The sequence below is a fragment of the Silene latifolia genome, chromosome 10, assembly GCF_048544455.1.
Source record: "Silene latifolia isolate original U9 population chromosome 10, ASM4854445v1, whole genome shotgun sequence".
NCBI classification, from domain to species: Eukaryota; Viridiplantae; Streptophyta; class Magnoliopsida; order Caryophyllales; family Caryophyllaceae; genus Silene; species Silene latifolia.
Genome location: NC_133535.1, coordinates 84,704,494 through 84,730,982, shown reverse-complemented (window position 1 = coordinate 84,730,982; position 26,489 = coordinate 84,704,494). Strand labels below are relative to the sequence as shown.

Below are 26,489 nucleotides of genomic sequence, written 5' to 3'. Positions count from 1 at the left end.
GACAAACCCAATCCATATCAATCTTATTTGTTGTCACAAGTTCGGTGTCGATTTGCTTCTTCGAATTGATTTCTACGCAGCTATTGGTTCAAATCCGAGTGTGCGAGTGTAGTAATTGATTCAAGGAGGGTTAAATTGGCATCCTATCTCCAATTTCAGGTGTCTTCTAATCCCTAATTGCTTTAATTGCATCAATTTGTTGAATTTTTGAAATTAGGGTTTCAGAAATTCGTTCGTTTGGTTCAATTAGTTCAAGTTATGGTCGACTTCTAGAGGATGTTACTCTCATTTTGTGGGAGCGAATTGAGTCGATTATTGGGCGAAAATTGCAGGCCTTATCTGAGTAGATTTTGATGCTAAATTGATGTAATGTTGAATTAGTTTGATTGGAATAACAGTAAATTAGGGTTCATAATTAGTACAATCTCCCAAAGCCGAAATCATAGATGGTTAATTCAAACCTGTCCCTGGAATTACTAATGTCGATGAAGGCATTGTTAGCCGGTATGCGTATCTTGAGAATACTAATGAGGGAGCGATTGCTATATGCGATGTCATCACCGGACCTTTTCACGACGCCGCTGTCACGAGTCTCAAGCCTCCCGATTCCTCCTCCTCGTCGTCCCGGATGTGTCACAATCTGTTGCTTTTAGACGGAGCTTATCTCGGCCCGATTCTATGGTCGTAATGACCCTCCGGGAGAACGTGAAGGTTCGTTAAGAAGATTTTTATATTACAGCGCTTTAAGTGTTTTGATGTTTATGTAGCAAACTGTTATTGTTCGTGTTACAGGTGCACTTCCTTATTCCTGTTCATTTCCCCCGGCAACAACCAACTTTGATATTACAAAGCTCGCAGTATAGCGACTTGAATGATATTTCCGTTTTTAAAAGCGTCTTAACTACATCCATCGAGTATCTCTACCTTTTGGTTTTCGGTTTTGTGTGTATGTGGCATTTTTCTAATCGGTCATTGTAATTTATCCCATATAACCACTATGTCTTTGTCTAATTCATCCATGGTGTGCGAATTTGGGTCTTGCACTACAACGAGAGAGCGAATTCTGTCTTCGATAAATTTGATACGTTGCAAAGCATTTCAACGCACAAGGACTTCCAATAAAGTCAGCTCCATTGTCAGAATACCCATGGAGCCCAAGATGGGAATTATCCGAAATGGCTTCAAGAATATTGTAATGTTCCTTCTTGTTCATGTTTGTTTTTTTCCAGGATTTGTCTACCATTTTCCTGACAATGTTTATAAATATGTCTTATCAGCTATCTGCAATAATCGTCCCCATTCAAATTTTATGGTCAAATGCTTAATTGCTTCCATTTGACTGTTAATGACTTCAAACATATGTTAAAGTAAATAAAATTTTCCATGCTTTATTTATCAAAATTGCTACAAGTTAGTTTTATATCATTATTATATGAGTTTATTAAAAAGGTTATAAATATTGTAAATCATGAGAAAATGTCGGGCATGGACTTGATGCTCGACATCGTTTGACCACTAAAAGTAAATGGGACAATTAAAATGGAATGGAGGAAATATTACTTATCAACCTGTAAATCAGTTTTGGCTTGATCAGTCTGTAAACAATGTCATTGTTGCATACCTTATAAGCTGAATTATTTTGCAAAGTGCCACCATCGCAAAACCGCTACAAACTCCCTCGGGATTGATCACTTTCTCCGCCCTTTCACCCCGAAAGTCGCCAGAGCTTTTGGGCAAAACAGGAACTGTCACTAGTTTCTGGATGGACCACATTAAAACACATTGCTATGTCAGTGTGAGAATGTTTGATCAATTTTGCTGTCGATACTCTACATTCATCAAATTCGTTGGTTGATGCCTCAATTTATAATCGGTCATTGTGAAGGGAGGTGTACAGACTAAGATGGAAGAGGGTGAATTTTATGCTATTGAAACTTTTGGGTCAACAGGTATATATATTCTTTCAGCTACAAAACTTGGTATTGGGCTATAGTTAGTTGTAAGGTTTTACCAATTTGCCTGTTTTAATATTTGTTTGTATATCAATGCACATTATGAAGTTACTAGGCTGCAAAACAGGATGCACATTTTACTTATTTCGAGAGCCAATTAGCTCAAACGGGAGAGCATTGTGCAGTGCACAAGATGTGGGTTCAATTCCCACATTGGCTAGCAAATACCGGTGTTTCTTTTACATTCTTTTACATTGTAATTGTCAAGGACTGGTAGTTTCTATGCATAAGCCTAAAATGCCTTGAAAAGGCCGATAAATATATTAAATCTCCTTCACAGACATTTTCCTTGTTTCATGCACATAGAACCTTATTTCATGCACATAGAACCTTATTTCATGCACATATAATCAAAATTAATGTCCTTACCCAACAGTAATTAGTAATATAATATAACCAATGGTGCAATCAAGAACTTTTTAATGCACATAGAACCTTATTTCATGCATATAGAACCTTATTTCATATACTTATAATCTTATTTCATACCCATTAAAATTAATGTCCCTAACCAATTGTAATTAGTATCATAATAAGAACTTTTTCATGCACATATAACTTTATTTCATGCACATAGAACCTTATTTCATGCACATATAATGAAAATTAATGTCCTTAACCAACAATAATTAGTAACATAATATAACCAACTAGTGCAACTTAAGAACTTTTTAATGCACATAAAACCTTATTTCATGCATATAGAACCTTATTTCATGCACTTATAATCTTATTTCACGGCCATGTAAAATTAATGTCCTTAACCAATAGTAATTAGTATCATAATAAGAACTTTTTCATGCACATAGAACCTTATTTCATGCACATATAACACTTATTTCATGCATGTACACCTGACAGCTATCCTAAAATCACGGGATTTTTTATTTATTAGGTTATATGGGATTCGAACCCATACCTTTGTGCAAAATAAGCACATCGCTCTACCATTGAGCTAATAACCTTTACAATACGCTATAAATAAGTTAAGTAGTCAAGTAACCATATCACTATATCAGTATGATGAAAAGACATAAGAGTATCATATATTTCTACACAAACAAAATGATAATTTAACTAATGTGAGCGAGGATACCTTGTCAATTATAGACTCCAGGAGTTCATCAGACAAATCCAAACCCGACTCTGATAATATTGCAATTACCATCTGCTTAACCTGGAATCAAACATGCTCAGAAACTGTTTTCAGATTGTTTAAAGAAAACCAGAGGTGCAATATCAACTTACTTCGTCGCGTTCAATAAAGCCAGTTTGCCTCAAATCATACAGCCTAAATGCAACTGAAAATAGTACAGAAAATTTAGATCACGAGACGGGAGGATAGGGTTCATAACTTTTAATGAAGTTGACCAGGATATATATAGGTGAATGAATTACAATCGATTTTTTGTTCAACAGGAGCGTATGGGTGGAATACACTTAGAGCATGAATAAATTCCTCAAATCCAATCACACCATCCTTCTTTTCATCAAAGAGATCAAAAACCTGCAAAAATGCATATGGTGGTTCAAAGAAAATGTTAACTCATTAAGTAGCCAACTCTTTTATTACAATTGGAAAAGACAGACCAAGATATCAAGAAAACGAAATACAATCGATAAACACTGATTGATTACCTTACTACATTTGCTATCCACATGATTCAAGATAAACGAGGGTAGAAAAGAGCACCTATACTAGGCTCGACATTCATTACTCGGTATATAAATTCTCCACCGCTCCACAAGGCCGTTCATAGAATGATGCAGATAAACCCAGAGGTATGTAGTTCCCGGGTCTGTTTCCATTTGTGGCCAACTATTTATACAAGAACAGAACAACATATCATGGGAAATAACTTTGGCAAATACAGCAGTGGCAATGTTCAATTATTTCAAAACTAGCATAAGCCCTTCAGAGAAGATAGACGAAGTATATGGAGCAACAAAGATGTAGCCTTAACTAGCAATATGCACGCTGTTAAAAGAAGCAATTTCTTTGCATACAGCTATAATGATGATAATATTATTCTCCGTATAAAAGATGTATGTGATATACGTAAATGCATAGAAATTGAACATGTAACCCGATTGTGACATAGAATCCCCCCAAAAAAAATCCACTCACAACTTAATTTCTGAACCTGAGTAGCAGTAACTACACTTGGACCTACGCGATTACACCTAGCCTACACGCCACTTAGTTCATCACTACAGTGTCTTAAGACAACTCTATTAAAGAATATATGCTGCAGAAGTGGGAAAGTTGATGCAGCTGAGCAGAGCTGACTTCCAGTCGCATAAATAAGATGCAGCAAGCAAGAAACTACATATCGAAGCTACAAATAGGACTTGCTGATTTTCAAGCTATTTTAAGCCGTAGAAAAGTAATGTAAGCAAAAGTTCAACAATTTCCGAGCATAAAATTTAACAACTACTACTAACTGTAATGTGATGAAAAGTAATATATACCAGAAACAGCGAGCCTTTCTCGGTAATTTCCGCTGGTTTTACTTTGTTGCACTACAACCTAAAAATTTCATAAAGAAGAATTTGTCATATAACAACAATTAATTAGCTTAATTAGGGAATTAGGGTTAATAGCATGACACAAATTGATGAATATGAGGAAAAATTACATCAATAAACAAATTAGGGAATGTTTGGAGTAGAATCGCCATTAACTTGACAAGCATATTACCTTAATTTGAAAGGATGAACCTCGTTGATGGCGGTTGAAGCGGATTGGAAGCTCGGAAATGCTGGTAAGAATGAGTTGAACCTAATTTGAGAAGTGAATTTGAGAAGTACGATGATCGGAGAGGATGATCGGACAGGATGATCGTCGAATAGAGAGAGAGAAAGATGAGTGAGAATGCATCTGTGTAAATGAATTGGAGTGAAGAGTTTGGGGACAAGGGGAGACGTCGGTGTTGTTTTTTTTTTAATTTTGTTAAATCAGCGCTCATCTCATATCTAGATGTGAGTGGTTCTCACAGTTCTTATTATCTTGATGGTTCTCATAGGATCCCAAATCTATATATATATATATATATATATATATATATATATATATATATATATATATATATATATATATATATATATATATATATATATATATATATATATATATATATATATATATATATATATATAGAATTAGGATCACATGAGTCCGCCCTAACTATTTGGGTCCATGAGTCCTAATCTCAACCGTTAGATCTAAAAGATCAATGGCTGAGATCTCTGCGGCATAGTAAGGGTATTTTCGTAATTTTATAATATGATATATATACTCTTATAGTCATTCATTCATTCATTCATTCATTTTTATTCACTCTCTCCCTCTACTCTCTCTCTCTTCCGTGCTTCTTCTTCCGCCCTGCTCTCTCTGATAGTGCCTCATTTCTCCCTTTTCTCTCTTTGACGCCCTCGGTCGGCTGTTCTTCTATTTCGTCGTGATTCTTGCTTCCAACATTAATCTACATCATTCTGTAAGTTTGTTTGTCCTTTGTAAAAATTATTAGGCCGCTTTTTTATTTCGATTTGAATCAATTTTCAGTTTGATTTGTTAAACTTTTGTAAACTTTTGATTTCATTTATGAGTAAGAATCGAATTTTCTAGGTTATTATTTTGTAGTTAATCTTATTATAGTCGAATTTGTGGATTCAAAATGATTTTTATTGGAGAATTCAATTAATTATGCGTTTGATTTAATTTAGTTGTTCTTACAACGAAGGAGGAAGACAACGGCGAACGAACAATCGCAATTGATGAATTCGCTTCATCAGGTAATCAAAGTTTATGATTATTATCATATAAGTAGTTATTGAATGTATATTATAGTCGAATTTGAGAATTCGAAATGATTTTTATCGAAAAATTCAATTAATTCCGTGTTTGAGTTGATTTAGGTGTTCTTAGAAGAGGACAACGATGAACGAAAAGTCACAATTGATGAATTAGTATCATCAGTTAATGATTCTTAATCTACTTGCTCTATGTTTCTTCGTTTTGTGTTGTTTTATAGAAAAACACGTTTCTATGGTCTTTTTTTACCTATTATTTGTGTGATTTAATTTACGCATCTGCTTTGTTCTATTAAATTACTTATTCACATTAAGAGTCTTGCTGTTTAGTGATATAATATTTGTTGATATTCCTTCTGGATGTTCTTTTTTTATGTTTCTTGCAGGTTGTGTTTAAAATCGATCTTTAACCAACATGTCATTTTTATTGATGGATTAACAACGGATTTATGGCTAGTGAGTATGATTCTCTCTATATTTTACTAGTAGTAGTTTAGAGGGGACTATTAATCGTGACATAGAAATATATATAATACGTGTCTATCATGTCGACGATGGTCAATGTTTGTGTCGACGATGGTAAATGTTTGTATCAACAAGACAACGATACACTTAATCAGTGTCTAGTGTCTTGATAGAGATAATGATTATGGTCCAAATGTCCCCCTTCTTTGATGTGAACTCTTTTACTTTCTCGATCAAACGAGTCATCTACTCATTTATGTTTTCCATTTTTATATTTCATTTTGTCTGAAAGATGGTGATTAATCGACGTTTTTTTTTTTTTGCAGATTTCTTTGCTTGTTGAGATTGATTAAGACTTTTGGGTGTGCATGCGGAATAGTGCCAACATCAATGAGCAAATCAATTACTTTTTTGTAGCCATATAGTACAATATCAATGAGCAAATCATCTTTTTCGTTAGCATTTCTCATTATAAAGACAAACTCATTATTCTTAGATTTCTTTCAAAGTGGTTACAATTTTGTATTCTTTTTCCATTTTTGGTTGGCACTCTGTTACATATCAGATTTTATTATCTTTTCTACGACTCTTTTGCAAAACAATAATCGTAACTTTATCAATGAAACTTGTTTTTTTTTGTTAGAATGATGTTACTCTTATAATTTTGATAAAGTAGTACAGACTTATTAGAAAAAAAATATCAAAGTAACTTAGTAACAATATCATATTTGTAACATGATTTGCCATTTTTATTATGTTTTATAGGAGTATTAAATAAAATTATATAACTTTATAAGTATCACAGGATATTGAAAACAATATCACCTGTTATAAGAAACAATATGGCATGATGTGGTTAACAATATCACACGATTGGATTAATGATATCATACCGTGTCAGTGACAATATCACCATTTGCTAGTAACAATATCACAATAATATAGTATGCCTTTTTTAGTTTATTGATAATGAAGTATTAAAACCCTTAACAAAGAATATCACACTTAACTTAAAACAATATCACACTTTTTATAAAAAAACATTATCATGTTTAAAATGATTATGTTCATAGAAGATGTTTAAGTAACACTATCACTACATATAAGACACAATACCATTAATGCTATTAAACAATATCACAAAATATCAGCAACAATACTAGTTTATGCCACCTACATTATACTAATTATTCAACAAACATTACAATAATTCATTTTCAGTTACTATTCTTAGTAGTCATTTGAGTTCCTTCCTCTACCCCTACATGTAACTTAATCTTTACATCTACGCCTAGCATTTGCAACACTCTTGTATCGTCTTTTTTTGTGTCTTGAGCTCTTATCCATCATCATCATCATCATCATCATCATCATCATCATCTTATAATATTAGGAAGAGTTGCTCAAAGTAACCAATGCCAACTGCAGCAAAAACCTGGCAATTGACAACATACAATTACTACAGCATCAACAATCCCAATGAGTAAAGAAATCCTACAGCATCAAAATTTTTGTATTCTTTTTCCATTTTTGATTGGCACTCTATTGCTCCTAGATATCAAATAAAACAATAGTCATAACTTTATCAATGAAACTTGTTCTTTTGTTAAAACGATGTCTCTTATAACTTTGAAAAGTAGTACGACTTATTAGAAAAACATATCAGAGTAACTTAGTAACAATGTCATATTTATATTATGATTTGCCATTTTTATTAAGTTTTATAAGAGTATTAAATAAAAATATATAACTTCAGAAGTATCACAGGATATTAAAAATAATATCACACGTTATAAGAAACAATATCGCATGATGTGGTTAACAAGATCACAAGATTGGATTAACAGTATCACAGTGTATCATTAACAATATCACCATTTGCCAGTAACAATATCACAATAATATAGTCTTCCATTTTCAACCTGTTGATAATGAAATATTAGAACCCTTAACAAAGAATATCACACTTCACTTAAAACAATATCAGAGTTAAAAAGATTATGTTTATACAAGATGTTTAAGTAACAATATCACTACATACAAGACACAATATCATTACTACTTTTAAAAAATATCACAAGATACCAGCAAGAATACTAGTTTTTGCCACCTACATTAGACTACTTATCCTACTAATATTACATCAATTAACTTTCAGTTACTATTCTTATTCAAATGAGCAACTTTTCTTGTGCGGAAAGTCGAAAATTTTATTCATAACCACACAAAATTACATCGGTTCTTAAAAAAATAATGAATTATGCTTAACCGGTTACATCAACCATTCGCTACAACATGTAGCCATGTACGTATATGGCTGTTGAAGGAATTCCATCAAAAAGTTTAATATGAAGCTTCCTTCAAAACAAAAACGGATACATAGAGTAACAAGTAGCCACTATTTGTTTGTTTTTTTCTTGCTTCTTTAAATGATTTTCCCTTTTTAAGTAGTTTTGACTTCTCTGCTATGGGGTTGCCAAGTACATTCAAGTTTTTTAGATTTCGTAATGAAGAAAGTGCATGCCATGAACAAAAAAAGCCAGCACTCAAGAAAAACGTTTACACCAATATACAAAAGAAGAAAATGCGACTGTATGCATCCCATCAAAGCATACCTCTATATTAGACCATCTAGAAAGTAGAAAGCATGTTGTTTCGATGGTCCAAATTTTGAAATTTCTAATTGTGACTTAATTCTTCTGCTAGCGTCTGTTAGATAATGTTACCGATTCGTGGTGATAACTGATAAGGATGAAAATGCAACTACGGGTGGAGTAAGGAAAAAAGGTCGAACACAAACCTTCATATCGTTGTGAGATAGACGTAGTTGTTCTAGTTCAATGCACGCCTTGATTGATGCATCAATCGCTTCTAGCTGGCAATTGGAGAGGAAAATCTAAAGCGCCCAATAACATAAGAAGCAGACGTATTAGCAGTTGTACTTCCACATTCAGTAATCATATTTCTATGAAATGCTCACCTTTATAATTGATTTCAGCCTAGCAAATACATTACCCATCTTACGTATCAGGTTCCTGGATAGAACTACAAGCAAAGTAGTTCAGATATCAAAATAAGAAAGATGATATCATAGCTCATGGAATTGTACAGGTATATCTTACGATGAACAAACTAACACAACCTAGAAATGATGAATCATTGTTAGAAAGTGGAAGAACAAAAAGACATGACTATACTAGGACCTATCTTCTAAAAAGTATCATCTAGAACTTAAGGAGACTGTAATAACAAACACGTATATCTACTTTAACACAAAATCTCATTGAAGACGGGCGATATCCGTCACAAGCTTGTGACGGATACCGTTTCCTCTCACAAAATACCCATTGAGAGGTGAGAGGGAAGCACATGGAGGGTGCCCCACCTTGTCCCCTCTCCCTTTTTGTGAGAGGTCTTCAGCTTGTGACGGAATTAACCCGTCTCAAGCAAGATGCTTTGCTACTTTAATCATTCAATGAACACTGGCTAAGTCTCAATTTATCAACTACATTATCAAACAAAGTCAACTTCATAATATGAAACCCCTAATTTTTTAAGTTAAATAATATTAAAACCTAATTTTCGCAATTAAACCAAAAAAAACATTCAATAAACACCTACAACATACAATTAATAATACATAATTAGTTCGATATGCTGAAATAATCACCAAAAACGTTTGAAATCATCTATAACTAACATATTTACAAATTTAAAGTAAGAACATGAACATATCACTCAACAATTAGTTCGATATTTTTGATAAAATCGTATTATATGCTTCTAATTCAACATACATATACTAATTTTGAACAAAATCAACATCAAAATAAGCTATACTAAAATGACAGAAATTAAAACATATTTGTATTTCACATTAATAATGAAATATGAATGTACATGTGTGAGATTTGAGAGAAATATAGTGATACTATTTGCTTGTAGAGATCGAATTAATAATGAAATTGATTAAATCTAGCAAAAATCGGATGAATATGTTGCATTTTTTTTTTCCAGATTTTTCGAGGTATTTGGGTAGGTTTAGAGAGAAAAAGTAAGTGTTTTGTTTAACTGGATGTTTTCGTTTGTTTTAGAACATTTTGGCGGGTTTTGTTTGTCAATTTTATGCGTGATATTGTTTTGTATAGTGCGTGATACATTTGTTGGACTCACGGACTCAAATATTTAGGTGGACTCACCGGATCCTGCCTCTATATATATATATATATATATATATATATATATATAGCATAATTAATTTATTTTATCCGTGTGTAATTTAATTGAATTCCGTCTTGTGCTTTATATAACGTAATTCATTAATTGTCACTCATTTACCTTTTTTCTCACATGAACCGTAAATGTGGAATCTATCTTTTAGTTATATCTTAATTATATGAAATGTCACTTCCTAATTATAATATGAGCTTGGATTCATACTTTCTCAAGTATTTATCGTATTTCAAATACACGAGTGATCTATTCTACTTGTTTAATTAAAATGGGTCGTATCCATGTGAATTTGCCATATTGCTACACTTTTTGCTTGACTTAAATTTTGTTGGAGTATGTGTCCTCGACAATAGCGCGATCACATTATTAAAACTCATGATAATAATACATGAAGGGATGATTCATTTTGTACGTCAACTGATCAACATTAATCGGTAATGATTGGCTGACTAGAGTTTGACATTACAGTCGTTTGACGGTGGTGATCAGTTGATCCCTTAAGGTCACACCTAAAGAACGATTCCCTTAATAGATAAATTAATTAATTGTATACTGATACGGATTAATTTATTCCTTAAAATTGAACAATTTACATATGTGAGTAAGAATATGAATGTTATTGTAATTCGATTAAATAAGATTCGTTTTAGTAAATAAAATTTTATATATTACTAAAACCTTGTTTATGAAACAATTAAATTAAGAATGATAGGTTAATTATAATTACAATTTGTTGTAGATTATATAAACATGAACAATTTTATACACTTTTGATTATGAATTACTAGTCAGTTGTTATATATATAATTGAATTAATATATTTAATGATATTTAATTGTTAAATATGCATTATTATTATTATTAACATGTTACATGTCACACATTATATGACAAAGTGACAATTGACAAAAATAAAATGGAGTCCATATTATCTTATGGACCGATTTTTAGAAGATATTAGGATGATTTGGTTAATTGTTCTTTAATTGTGGAGAACACAATGATTACAATTATAGACTAGCCTACACCCTAATGTATTTTGATAAGAACACTTCTAAAAGAGAATGGACATGCATTGGCTCCCTTGGCCACCCATCCCACCGGTTTTTCCTCCCCTCTAAAACAAAAGAATTGTTCTTATTCTCTTAATTCATTCTTACATTATTCAATATTCACTTCTCTCACTATTCTCTCTAAAATAGTTTTAGAATATAAATTGTTCAAAAACCTTATAAGATTACTATAGTAGTAATATAAAATAATAAGATTAATTTAAGGTTTCTAATTTATGTATTTAGTTAATATATAATTAGAATTAAGGGGTTGTCTTGGTGCCATCAAGAGGATAATCTCTAATATTGGGGTTTTGGAGGATCATCCTTTAATTTATAGCTCAAGAATAAGTGAGAAGGAGTCCTCACTTCTGCCCTAAAAACCGATTTCTTCATATGTAAGGAACTTTGTTCTTAGTTTTCTATTCATATAATGTTATGCATTCACTAAATCAACATCTAATTTAATGAGTAATTTAGATAAATAATTAAAGAGTTTAATTAGAGGGTTATTGAATCCTTTCAAATGGTATCAGAGCTTAGGTTGTTGCATGCATAATCGGTTTATTGTTTTTCCGAGTTAAAAGTATAACATATAAAACTAGAGATTTTTTAATTTATATTATAAAGTCACGAAATTTTTTGCATGTCATATATTCTGGTCCTAAAATTTAGGTCATTTTGATGATTTATGGTAACTTTTGGCTCATTTTAAAGATTTTTAGTAATTTTATTACATTTTAATGTATAAAATGGTGTTTAAAATGCTAAAAATAGTTAGACTAAGTTTCTGACCTTGAAATTTTTGTATGACCTCACATGCATATTTTACTTATTGTATGTAAAATTTCGTATAAATATGATTTATTTTGCATGATTTATAATTTTTATGAGATAAAAATGGAATAAATGAAGGTAAAATGGTTAAAATTAGTTAAACATTGAAATAGGCCATGAAATTTTAATATGTTGTCACATGCACATTTTAATCACTGTGTGTAAAAGTTTAGATGAACTTGATTTATTTTGCATGATTTATAAATTTTTTCGTGTAAAAATGACATAAATATTGACTATTTTAGCAAAAATAGCTAAAACTAATCAAATGGCATGATAAAATTATTTTAGGTTGCATTTTTATCCCACATATCAGATCTAAAGTTGGAACGTTGATTAGATTAATTTTCATATGCTTTAGATGTTTTATTTGATAAAACCAATAAATTGCAACTATATTTTTCTCGAAATAAATTCGAAAATTTTAACCTTAATTTTTGACATTATGAGTGTCATGTAATTATTATAGAATGTTCAAAAATTTAAAATTCATATTTTGAAATTATTGTAATTAAATTTTGATTTATTTCATAAAAGGTTATGATTTTAAGGTCAAAAATGAGCATAAATGTTAAATCAAGTTGAATTATTGTCAAAAATTGAGTAATGACTAATTTTGAATCCTAAAAGGTTAGGATAATTAACTTGGACTAAAATTTGATTTTAGTATTATTTTGTGATTTTAATGAGTTAAAGATCGCGAATATCCATAAAACCGGATTATATTTACGATATAAGTTTTAATAGGACGATTTGGCACATAGCTTGGCATGTTAGATACATATATAATGCTGCATTTTTCTTTGATGAATGTCATATTTCTTTTATATAATTTTGAATTATGAAATTTTATCTTAGTATGGCCTTAGTTTTAACCGATATTACCCGTAATATATGAGAATATTGATTCGGTTGTAATTTATTGTGATCTCGTATCACTTTTATTTTATTAGATTTTATTTTACAAATGTATAATAGGAATAGCAATGTACATTTTATTATTTAATTATTTGTAATTCCGGAGTTCCCAAAAGACGGTGCCATTCGGAAAGGAGTTCCGATCGAGACGGTGCCTGTCCTAAGGAGGCATGTCACGTGAAGATTTAAGGGACCAAAGGAGTTGGCTTCCAAATTTGTAATAGAATATAAGATTTTCTATTTTAGGAAAGGCCATACTAGGAAATTTTATTTTTCTTTTATTTGCTTGCTTTATATGTTTGCATGCATTGCCAAATTGCCATAACTTCACATGCATTTTTTATCGTCTTATCGACTATTGTCAATAATAATTATCGAGTATTCATCGACTTAGTTCACTTAAAGATGATAGATAATAAATCGACAAGACCTCACACATATTTAAAATTGAGATTAGCCTTACCAAATAGAAGGACTCATGAATCCCTTTAACATTTGGGGTAGATTCGGTTCACCGGGGTACTTTCATTTATCATTGGATAAGTTGGGTAATAAAACATTATTACACGCGAAATTTGGTTGGACTCAACGGGATATAAAGACTAGTCTTATGTTCCGGGGCTAGAGATGAAATTTATGAAATACATCGACCGAGAATTCTATAGTAGAATCAATTAAAGAGTTAATTCACCAAATTTATGCAAGTATGGGATGTATCGGTTTCCCGTGCCCATGTTTGTTTAAAGATGGATCTCGGAATCATTTATATAATTTAGGTGCGAGGTCATTATATAAATGCGTAGTTTTAAACCTTGTTAAAAATGTTTACAAGTAAGATGATAAATGTTAATTGTTTCCTTCGTTTCCTTTTTGTAGTCAATTCGATTAATTTGCAATGACAACTCCAATTTCATCCGCTTCCACAAGTGGAACCGCTCCACCTCTCACCAATGCTTCTTGGCTCCGATCCTTTATAGATGGATGTAAACTTGATAAGAATGGGACTAATTTTGCCAATTGGGATGCGCAACTCCGCTTGGCCGCGGAAGGTGACGACAAGCTTCGTTACCTTACCGAAGCCGCTCCCGTTACACCTACTACTAGGTGATCCGACGCGGTTAGGTCGGCCTATGAGGCTTACCTAAAAGAATCGGTCGCGATCAAGAATGTCTTGATCTTCTCTATGGAAGCCGATCTCCAAAGAAGTGTTATTAAGATAGGCACCGTCTATGAGATCTACACTAAACTTGTGACCATGTTTTCACAAGCTCCTAGTATAATCCAATATGAGGCGGCCTCCGCATTCTTTGAACTCAACATCAAAGAGGGTCAAAAGTTTAGCCCTCATGTGCTCAAATTGATTGAGCATGTTGAGACGCTCAATTTGCAAGGGGTTGAAATTCCCGAACAACTCGTTATTGACCGAGTTCTCCATTCCTTAAATCGCATCAAAGCATATGTTCAGTTTAGGGTAAACTACAATATGCAAAATATGAAAACCTCTCTCCATGAATTGCACAACTTTCTCGTGCAAGCCGACCGAGACATGGGTCTCAATGTGAGTACTACCAAGGATGTGCTCAATATTAATAATAAGAGAAAAGGGAAGTTCAAGAAAAGCACTAGAAAGGGTAAGAAACCCACTCCCAACAAGGGCAAAGGGAAAGCTATTGTGAATAGCTCCTCCAAGCCCAAAAAGGGTACTTCTTCCGAGGATAAGTGCCACTATTGTTGTGGTACGGGCCATTGGAAACGAAATTGCCCGAAGTATCTAGGAGATGTCAAAGCTGTTTGTGTGACTCCAGTAGGTAATATATTCTGTAATCTATTGTGTTATTGATATGAATCCCTACTTTGGTATTTAGATACAAGTTGTGATTCTCACCCCCTTTAATGTATTATAGGGCATGTGAGCAAAGACAAAGGCAAGAAGAAGTAAGCTTGAGGAAGATCTTCGACAAGGGATGCTAGGGTAGCCGCCCATAGTAGAAGACCTATGGAAGCTTGGCTTTTATTTTGTATTGTCTTCTTTGAATTATTGTATTTTGACTTGTTGTTTTAGAACTCGTTTTGATTTCCGTGTTGGACATGGAAATTTGTTTTATTTCCATTTTGCAAACAATGGTTGTATGAATTTTAATGACTTGGCTTTCAACCCAAGTCACTCGGTTTATGGAACTTTCTTTGTTCTAAAAACTTGTCATTACACACCTTTTACATCAACAACATAAATTGATTTGACTTAAATTGATCATAAAAGAATTACAACGATTGGATCATTGTAATAAGTTCATAAGCCATGAATTTGATTCTCTCTTATGCTTTTATGACATCTTATTTGACATAAGAAAGAACGATTGTAAAGAAATATAGTTATTTAAACTAAAGGTAGAGAATTTAATAAACCAATTGAAAAACACCACTTATAGCTAAGACTTGTAACCACTTAAGACTCCATACGAGTTATGGGAGGGCTTAAGACCCTAAAATTGTATAAGACATAGATATGAATCCAATCCTTTATCTTATAAAGGTTAGTCTATCTTACTATTAGATTACAATGTCATTACAAGAGGGTCATCTATTTAGGTTATAATGTGCGATATTTTCTCCATTCACAAGTTTAAGTATCAAATTGTTTGTTGCTTATATAGCTATCTTTCGAGAAAAATTGGTGTATTTTTCAAAAGATAGAGTGGGAGAAAATTAGCAACAAACTCGAGACTAGTGAGGAGACCAAAAGAAAGCTTATTAGGTCAAACACGAGATTAGTGAGGAGACCAAAAGAAAGCTTCTTAGGTCAAACTCGAGACTAGTGAGGAGACCAAAAGAAAGCATATTAGGTCAAACTCGAGACTAGTGAGGAGACCAAAAGAAAGCTTCTTAGGTCAAACTTGTAACACCCCCATATTCAGAGGAGCCTTAACTAGGCCTTCCTTAGCATATAAGGGCGTTACCATCTCGGTTGCCCGAGGATAGTAATAATCAAATGTCGATAAAAGAACTATTATATTATATTACAAGCGATTTAAACCAACAAACGATATGAACGATACAACTCAAAGACTACTCGCTATGACTATCGAATCTCGTGAAGACTCATCCCTGCCCAGACTCCAGCTATCAACAACATCAGCACCTGCTAAGACCGACTGCTCACCATAAGGGATCACGGCAGACACATAACAACAAACAACCACACAAGGTCAGTACTGAGATAAGATACGACAACGGCAACTACACTATCAATACAAAACAATGCTATCAATCTCAAACACAATCACGATAACCCAACCAACTATGTCACTGACTGTCCACTGGACCAGCCCTGCCAGTGGGGGACCGCAACCGTTCCTACCAAATCCCCGCTCCTCACAATGAGCGATAACCCTGTCCATTAATGTGCACATCCCCTCCAGTGGCGGGTTCCACGGAGGGCGAAACTAGGGCGTGAAGCCACTCCCGCAAGTGACCCCACTCAGCCGAGAACGCGTCTCGAGAACCAGAAACAACAACCACAATCACCATCACAACCGTCACAATACAACTACGATACTAAGCAATCACAATACAATCACAACGACCGACATACTAGACCATCTACAGAAACTGAGTAGGCGAACCTACCTTTAAGCAACTGCAACCAATCCATGCCGACAAACAACATATCCAGCGACCAAGCAAAGCCTATAACCACAATACAATTATCTATTACTAACAAGCAAACCCTAACTGTAAAGAACAAGAACACGGGTGATGATTATGACATACCTATAGGGAGAAACTCAGCAAAAGACCGCTACCCGACTCAACTGACGCTCTCCTAAGGCACAAGGATCTTCAAAAGGCTTCCATGGAGGTTTTAAGGTGAAGGGAAAGGAAAGAGGCGACTGAAGGATAGGAGGAAAGTGGCGGAAGTGACATGCGGATTTAACAAAACGCGATATAAAACCCTCACTGAAAACTCGGTACTCGATCGAGTACCCAACATACTCGATCGAGTGGCCCCCTACTCGATCGAGTAACCTAGCTACTCGATCGAGTAGCCTCTACTCTATCGAGTACCACTCTTAACACGCAACCCAAGATGGTTTTGGTACTCACTTCTAAGACTATTCCCGCTCCTAAGGTCAGTCAACGCTGGTCAAAGGGTCTAAAAAAGGGCGGGTATTACAGTCTTCCCTCCTTAAAAGAACTTCGTCCCCGAAGTTCAACTCACCTATCTCACGCACAAGACACGGAAAAAAAACTATTATATATCAAACATCGACCTTCCCATACGAGCCAACACAAACGACCATCATTCATCATATGATAACAACTATCAACCCGAAACGTATCTCGTATCAACTTCATGCTGCACAACTAACACCACGTGTTACTCACTAATTCGTTCTATTACGACACAACGCACCACAACTAGCTCTTTATGACGGTCCTTTAAAACATACTATCACATTCATTTTAACGAACTAAAGTAACCACCTAGACTTCATATAAGCAATGTGACCAACGTACTAGAAAAATTTAATAATTAAACAACAAAACCTTGTAAACGAATAACAACATAACTTCAAAATCAGCCTTTTTATTTTGCGACATTACTCTTCCCCTCTAAAAAGGAACTTCGTCCTCGAAGTTCACCACCGAGATTACAACGCATATTACTTATTACTTGATTCATAGCATGAATTAGAAACATATTATTTATTGTGGATATTACTCGCTAAGCATAAACTCGTTAAATTATAAATCATACACAACTCACCGGGATAACTAGTCGCCATCGATAAAGCACGTTAATATCGTTTGCACAACGTATGAAGAAATGTAACTTCAATGAATGAATGGTAATATGGCATATGTAATATTGAAACAATCAAGAAATCGTCGCCACTTCACTAATTGTTACAAACACGCATATAAAACCGAAACTTGACTTCCCATATATGAAATTAACGGTTCAAAAGTGTTACTACGCACTAATAACCACATTAAACATCAAACTTGCAATTATAAAACAATTGAACATTTTTAATTTTCGAAAACCTCCTGTAACAGTGCTACTCGATCGAGTATGTAGCGGTACTCGATCGAGTGCCATGCTACTCGATCGAGTGTCTTGGCTACTCGATCGAGTAGCCCACAGATCAGAATGATTTTTATCCCACTTTCCTACAGCTACTCGATAGAGTACGGGGTACTCTGTCGAGTACCTACAGGTCACAGTGCCTTATAAAACTTGTCGTAAGCCATCATACATAAACATAGTTGTCATATAATCCGAGTCGGGATGACTCCCCGACTCCCAACATCCTGCAATAAGCTCAAAATATCTAATCCGTCCTTATGGCCAACAATACAAGTCCATAACTAAGTCTCAACGAAAACAACTACTAAAGTCTAACAACACTACCAACATCTAAACCAACTACCATCAACAAAGATAAGGACAAGGAGTATCACTCCTCCTGCTACTGCTGCTGCTGCTCAACCATCACCTCATCATCACCACCACCGCCAGGAGTACCCGCTCTTGATGACCCAATCCCCGCATCCACTCCTGCTCCGGCTCCTGGGCTCACATACCATGGGGTCAAGCCACCGTAGGCAAAGGACTGAGGTGTCCCCCACGTCGACTGATCCACCCCGTAGGAATGGAAAACCCATGTGTAGTCCCCAACTCCACTCCACCAAACCGGATGCGGTCCCTCGGTCCATATCCCCTGAGCGTACGCCATCTCGTGCATGTTCCGGAGTGTCAAGGTAGATGACACTCTCTCCGCCAAGTAGCTGGATCGCGTCTCCGGGGTGTCGAGGTAAGGGTAGCATAGAAAAGGATGCTGCTGCTGCTGTGGTGCCACCGGCCGTGGCCTAGTCTCCGAGGTCCTCTCCCTCACTCGACGGGGTCCTCTCCCCAACCTAGGTCTCTCCACTGCCACAACTGACGCATTCTCGCCCTTCTTCGGCTCTGGCATCACCTCGAGAATCGTGTCGTTGATGAGGTAGGTCTGCAGATGGCGGGGTCTATCAACATCCTCCTCCTCCTCCTCATCATCGGAGTCCACCGTCACTACCGCCGGCTCTAAGGGCTCCGTCGGTGGGAGGTGCTCAGGAGCTGGAATCTTCATCCAACTCACGCCCCACACCCTCCAAGCTAGGCTACCGTCAGCCAAAGTTCTCAACCATTTCAGGTCGAGATAGTAGTCACGATCCATAGTGGGCACTGGGGTAGCTAGAGGCACGTACTCCGAAGAAGCCTCGAAAGAGGTTAGCTTTTCAGCTAACCGAGTGGCGATAGCGCCACAACTCAAGTACCGGGAAGACGCAGTGGCCATCAAGGCAAGGCAGCACAAACCATCGAAGGAGCATTAAAGACCACTTTCCTAGCCCGCTCCGGGTTGAGGTAAGACATCAAAAGCAAAACTTCATGGTTGTTCAGCTTACTGATATCCAGTCTATCATATAGGAGGTTCGAAAGAGAATGGAGAAAGACCCTCAAGGTAACGTGCTGAACGTCATTAATCAACATGTTACTCGAGGTAGGAGCTGGTTTCCCGGTCAGACAAGGCATTAGGCGGCATACACCGCACTCAGCAGGGATATCTGTGATGGAGTCCTTGGGAGGCTTGGCCAACCCAAGGTGAGAAGCAAATTGGTCCATAGAAAGCAAGAAACTAGTGTTCATCAACCGAAACTCAACGGTCTGGCCAGCGGGGTCATAGATAAAGGAGCTCATAAAATCCAAGGTAAGAAAAGGATAAGAGTGTTTCCTCAGCCTATACAAACCCATAAGGCCCAAGATCTCAAATATGTGACGGACATCCGTCTCTATCTCCAATTCCTCCAACAAAGTAGTATCTATACACCTCGTTGGTCTCATCTTACGTTTTTGTAAAACTACAAAACGCTCTCGCTGTTTGAAATCAACAAAAACAACAGAAGGGTACTCCGGAACTGCGAGTACCACAGGTCCACTCCCTTCCCCAACCTCAGTCGGATTACCCCTCCCCCGTTTACTTTGACGAGTTCCTATGTTCAGTCTCGGCATTTGTTTCAACATATGACTTAAGCAACTTGCATAAACAAGTAAAGCATATACTTCATGTAATTTGGACTTTACATACTCAGTTAGGCACTCAAATTCACCAACAAATTCGACATGTGAAGCACATATTTCATGCCATTAACTTTGAATACTAAGCTAGGTACACACATTCACCAACAGTTTCCCAAATTTGACATATAAGCTCAGTTTACCACTACTCATAAGCCACGGTTGTGAAGAATTTATCATGGTGGTTGTACATGCTCAACAAACTCGGATATCCTAGCATGCTTCTAAGATTGTTCCATACAAACTCCTAATCACATGTGAGGCATTCTTACTAACTCATGAAAAACTAACTTAGAACATATCATCATCGTCTTTCATATTAGAAACAACAACTTAGATAAACTTTTCAGACGGTCTTTACAGCTGTAACAATTTTGGCATATTTTCATCAATTATCATCACTACAAACATATTGAAGTTCAACTTACACTTAGAAAGTCATACACAATACCAAATTCCAATTATAAATCATGAATTTCCATTTAAGGCACTTTTAAGACGGAGTTTTAAGGCAACTTTCTAAGGTGAAAATCATCAAAATCCATCCTTCAACATGATATAAACAATGTATAATACCCAATTCCACCATCTAATCAATGTAAATTAATCAAAAATCAATTTCAATTTTGTAAACCCTAGAAATTTCGGTGTCAATTTTGCAATTTCTAGTCTAATCTACAACAATTAATTACCAACAAACATGGAAAGGGGCATGTGAATCATATTTCAACAGTTAAAAGCAACAAATTGATCATAAGAATCGAAAATTTCAGATTGTTTTACTTCTCTAACACATTCAAATCAACAAACCATGTAAATTAGGAAGAAAAGCATACCTTGATTGAGTAGCAAAGTAAAGAAACAAAATTAAGCAAAGAAATCAACCCCCCAAATTAACCACTACCAACTCAAGATATGAGAGATTTGAGGATTTTGAGAGGAAACAAGCTTTAGGGCTCGAAATATAGAAGAAGATTGAGAAGAAATAGAAAGAATTGGGGTTTTAAGAAACCCGTAGGATTCTCTGTACAGTAACCTACTAGATCGAGTGTCTAGGGTACTCTATCGAGTACCACCCTACTCGATCGAGTAGGAGCTATTTCGTCGAGTATCTGCAGGCAATCTTTCCACATCCCGACGTCATAGCTTCCTAACTAGATCGAGTGAGGTCTACTCGGTCTAGTAAGAATTCGCACTCGGTTAAGTACTCGGTCAGAAGTACCAAGTAAATCAAAGATACCTGCAAAACAACACCGCGTGTCGATTCCAAACTAAGTTCGGAATTCGGCACTAATTATCACACTCGACCACGTATTGCAATCGTTACTCACGCATAACGTATCGTCTCAACTAATAAGGTGTATGTCACATTACGCTACACAATTACCCAACTCGGTTTACTTGTTACCGAGTCACTCATCAGCTTAGTCACGTCATCCTATCATACTCAAGACTTGTCTTAACATATCGCTACCAAACTCGCTTTCACAATAACATGAAACATATAATTAGCATTAACTCATTCTTTCTTATAACATATAATTGTATATCCTCATAACCAATTCCTCTATCATGTTCTACATTCAATCATAAGCAACTCATCTTACACAAATCAATTATTACGCAGCGGAAAAATTTCAACCTATAAACAAGGTATGAACGCATCATTATATGCTATGTTTCAAATTATAACTCAACAATTCTATAACTATCATCATCGTACTCACGGCAGAGTTTATAAACTCGTACTTGACTACCGTCACCATCAACTTACAGCAAACACCAACACGTTCATCCTTCTATTATAGCACAACATTCTCATTCCCACGCATTTCTATCGAATAGACTTTTGTCACGTATCTCAAAATCATCACACAAGCTCACTAATCATGCCAACACTTCACTAAACATGGCCCAAATACAGCTATCACATCCTTATTAACGCTAACTAAGGCTCAACTACAAGTAGCTCCGCCACAATTAGCATACACGTTACACATATACACACGGACTCCACATTCCCGTCCCATGTGACTGGTTTAAGCATCATGGGGCCAAGATTTTGAAATGAGGGCGCCTACTCACCCAAAACCTAGCATCAGCTGGGGCTCCCATTACACATACACCAGGTTCATTTTATTAGACTCGCTATGTTCATTATTTTTATTTGTTACAGGTTCCAAAATCGTCGCTCTGATACCACTTTGTAACACCCTCATATTCAGAGGAGCCTTAACTAGGCCTTCCTTAGCATATAAGGGCGTTACCATCTCGGTTGCCCGAGGATAGTAATAATCAAATGTCGATAAAAGAACTATTATATTATATTACAAGCGATTTAAACCAACAAACGATATGAAAGATACAACTCAAAGACTACTCGCTATGACTATCGAATCTCGTGAAGACTCATCCCTGCCCAGACTCCAGCTATCAACAACATCAGCACCTGCTAAGACCGACTGCTCACCATAAGGGATCACGGCAGACACATAACAACAAACAACCACACAAGGTCAGTACTGAGATAAGATACGACAACGGCAACTACACTATCAATACAAAACAATGCTATCAATCTCAAACACAATCATGATAACCCAACCAACCCTGTCACTGACTGTCCACTGGACCAGCCCTGCCAGTGGGGGACCGCAGCCGTTCCCACCAAATCCCCGCTCCTCACAATGAGCGATAACCCTGTCCATTAATGTGCACATCCCCTCCCGTGGCGGGTTCCACGGAGGGTGAAACTATGGCGTGAAGCCACTCCCTCAAGTGACCCCACTCAGCCGAGAACGCGTCTCGAGAACCAGAAACAATAACCACAATCACCATCACAACTGTCACAATACAACTACGATACTAAGCAATCACAATACAATCACAACGACCGACATACTAGACCATCTACAGAAACTGAGTAGGCGAACCTACCTTTAAGCAACTGCAACCAATCCATGCCGACAAACAACATATCCAGCGACCAAGCAAAGCCTATAACCACAATACAATTATCTATTACTAACAAGCAAACCCTAACTGTAGAGAACAAGGACACGGGTGATGATTATGACATACCTATAGGGAGAAACTCAGCAAAAGACCACTACCTGACTCAAGTGACGCTCTCCTAAGGCACAAGGATCTTCAAAAGGCTTCCATGGAGGTTTTAAGGTGAAGGGAAGGGAAAGAGGCGACTGAAGGATAGGAGGAAAGTGGCGGAAGTGACATGCGGATTTAACAAAACGCGATATAAAACCCTCGCTGAAAACTCGGTACTCGATCGAGTACCCAACATACTCGATCGAGTGGCCCCCTACTCGATCGAGTAACCTAGCTACTCGATCGAGTAGCCTCTACTCTATCGAGTACCACTCTTAACACGTAACCCAAGATGGTTTTGGCACTCACTTCTAAGACTATTCCCGCTCCCAAGGTCAGTCAACGCTGGTCAAAGGGTTTAAAAAAGGGCGGGTATTACAAAACTCGAGACTAGTGAGGAGACCAAAAGAAAGCTTATTAGGTCAAACTCGAGATTAATGAAAAGACCAAAAGAAAGTGTTCTTCAATAAAGATTATTAAGTCATATCAAGAAATTTCAGTTCAATTTTACATAAGAGCCTAATGAACCAAAGTGAAATCTTTGCATAAGAGTTGCATAGATAGACATTAAGTTGTCAACAAATCTAAGTTAAAATGTAACTATGTTAAGATCCATATTACCTTTGCTACACCTCATAGTGTGAATAATCAAGTTAGGTGTTAAAACCAATTTCTAAATAGGTATTTAGAAAAGGGTGTGTGTGTGACATAAATACAAGATTTTAATCAACACTTAAAAATTGCAATGATCATCTCAAATTATGTGATAAGAAAATGGTTTCACTCGAGTTGTCGAGAAGCCATGAGTATACATAGATTTAAGTGGGAGTCAAAATTGCCATGTTTGGACTTGAAGTTCAGTGGGAGAAATAGGTCTTCCATGTTAATGTCATATTACTCATTGAGAATGACATGCCGACACTATCATCTATGAAGGAAGTGTTTTATTTTCAATTATCAATGAAAGTTGACAAGAAGCATTCTAAAATTCCAAATCTATCACAATATAGGGAATTTTAAATTGGCATTAGATAAGTATCTTATGTTGATAAGATTCTTTAACTGTTTAATATCAACATAGGCTAAGGAGGTTATTCATTTAGATGGAAGTGGAATTACTATGATAGAGTCATAGTCATTCACTGAATCCCATGAGTTGTTGATCACATGAAAATTATTGCTAATGTTTTCGCCATTAGAACGATCATGTATGCCAATATATGCACATGCCATGATGAATCATATGCTTGGATCATAATGAGTCAATGACAAGTTATTTCATATAAAGGTCATTTGAAAGCCTTCAAGAACATCTATTATAATTCCTGAGAAGGACTAAGGATCTGTTCTTGTGTTTGGACGACATACTAAGTTGTGTTGAAGGGTTACACAAACTCTAGTATCCAAACCTATAAGGATTTATTGAAATCCTAGGCTAATTTTATTGACTCAGGAATAAGTGACTAGAAAAATATTTTAGGATCTACCACTGCAAATTCTACAAATGGAGTCTGAGTACATTGTGATAACGTGGTTCATAAAGGGACTATATGTAGATTCTTCCACCAAGTAGTTGATCACAAGTTATATGATGACATTGGGAGTATCTTTCAAGTTAAAGAGCCGAAGTCTAAGAAGAAGTCTAGACATGTACTTAGAAAAATTCATGACATTAGAAATGACATTGAATAGAAGGATATAGCAATTCATAAAGTTGGACTGAATGGATATATGGTGTATCCACTAACCAAGCTTTTGTTGCACCTTGACAAGTGAAAAATGTACACTTTAGATTATATGATATGACGTAGTAATATGGTATTGACGATTCATATGTGATAATCGCATTTATCGTTTGAGTTTCTTAAACTCATCTATTACTTTGTTATATCCAAATAGGTTGTTGAGACAACATTGAACCCTATTAAAGTGAACTGGATTAACATAGTAATTGACCCTAGTCACTCATATGAGGTGACGTCTCTAAGTGACTAGAGTGTGAGTCGACTGATGGCAAGTTCAAGTACCATAAGGTCATAAGAGACGATTAGTCGATCACATAGGCAGATTGTAAGAGACACAATATCGGGCAGTGACCGCTTATAGAGTTCTAGTAATTCATATAGCCTGGTCGTGGCAAGAGCTACTATAGTATTCTTTTGAGTCAATTCTTTCACTAGAGACTATTCGTCCAAGTTGGCACAATTTCAGAGTGACTTTAAATTATGCTCTACGACTTTCGTAAATGAGGTCAAATGGGCATCTTTTCGGTCATGATGAGCTGTGGCTTTACAAAGGGAATAGTGCGATAGGAATTGTCCACCCCCTTGTCAGGGTTATTTAAAAATATCAGGGCCACTCGAGGAGTAGTGAACTGAAAATGCGTGGCCACGCTCGGAAGGTATCTACAGTAGAAAATTCCGGTCAGACAGTTACTCTCCAGATCGAGGAAACCACTCTTGATATGATCACTTACAAGAACGACCTGAAAGACACTTTGCATTGAGTGGGAGATATTAATAGGACAAGAGAATTGGTGACGCACACTTGTCTCGGACAAGTGGGAGATTGTTGGAGTATGTGTCCTCGACAATAGCACGATCACATTATTAAAACTCATGATAAGAATACATGATGGGATGATTCATTTTATACGTCAACTAATCAACATTAATCGGTAATGATTGGCTGACTAGAGTTTGACATTACTATCGTTTGACGGTGGTGATCAGTTGATCCCTTAAGGTCACACCTAAAGGACGATTCCCTTAATAGATAAATTAATTAATGGTATACTAATACGGATTAATTAATTCCTTAAACTTGAACAAATTACATATGTGAGTAAGAATATGAATCTTATTGTAATTCGATTAAATGTGATTCGTTTTAGTAAATAAAATGTTATATATTACTAAAACCTTGTTTATGAAACAA

General features: G+C 35.7%; 2 long non-coding RNA genes across 2 annotated transcripts; one reads left to right on the top strand and one right to left on the bottom strand.

The window, feature by feature from the left end:
* The first annotated feature begins 5,236 nt into the window (after positions 1–5,236).
* On the top strand, positions 5,237–6,750 carry LOC141609051 (uncharacterized). Its single transcript, XR_012527169.1, has 4 exons — positions 5,237–5,509; positions 5,739–5,807; positions 6,212–6,281; positions 6,617–6,750. It is a non-coding gene; the product is annotated as an uncharacterized LOC141609051 (long non-coding RNA).
* Positions 6,751–7,408: 658 nt separating this feature from the next.
* LOC141609050 (uncharacterized) lies at positions 7,409–10,430 on the bottom strand. Its single transcript, XR_012527168.1, has 4 exons — positions 10,191–10,430; positions 9,271–9,335; positions 9,091–9,186; positions 7,409–7,725 (listed from the first exon to the last, which is right to left on the bottom strand). It is a non-coding gene; the product is annotated as an uncharacterized LOC141609050 (long non-coding RNA).
* Between the last annotated feature and the right edge of the window lie 16,059 nt (positions 10,431–26,489).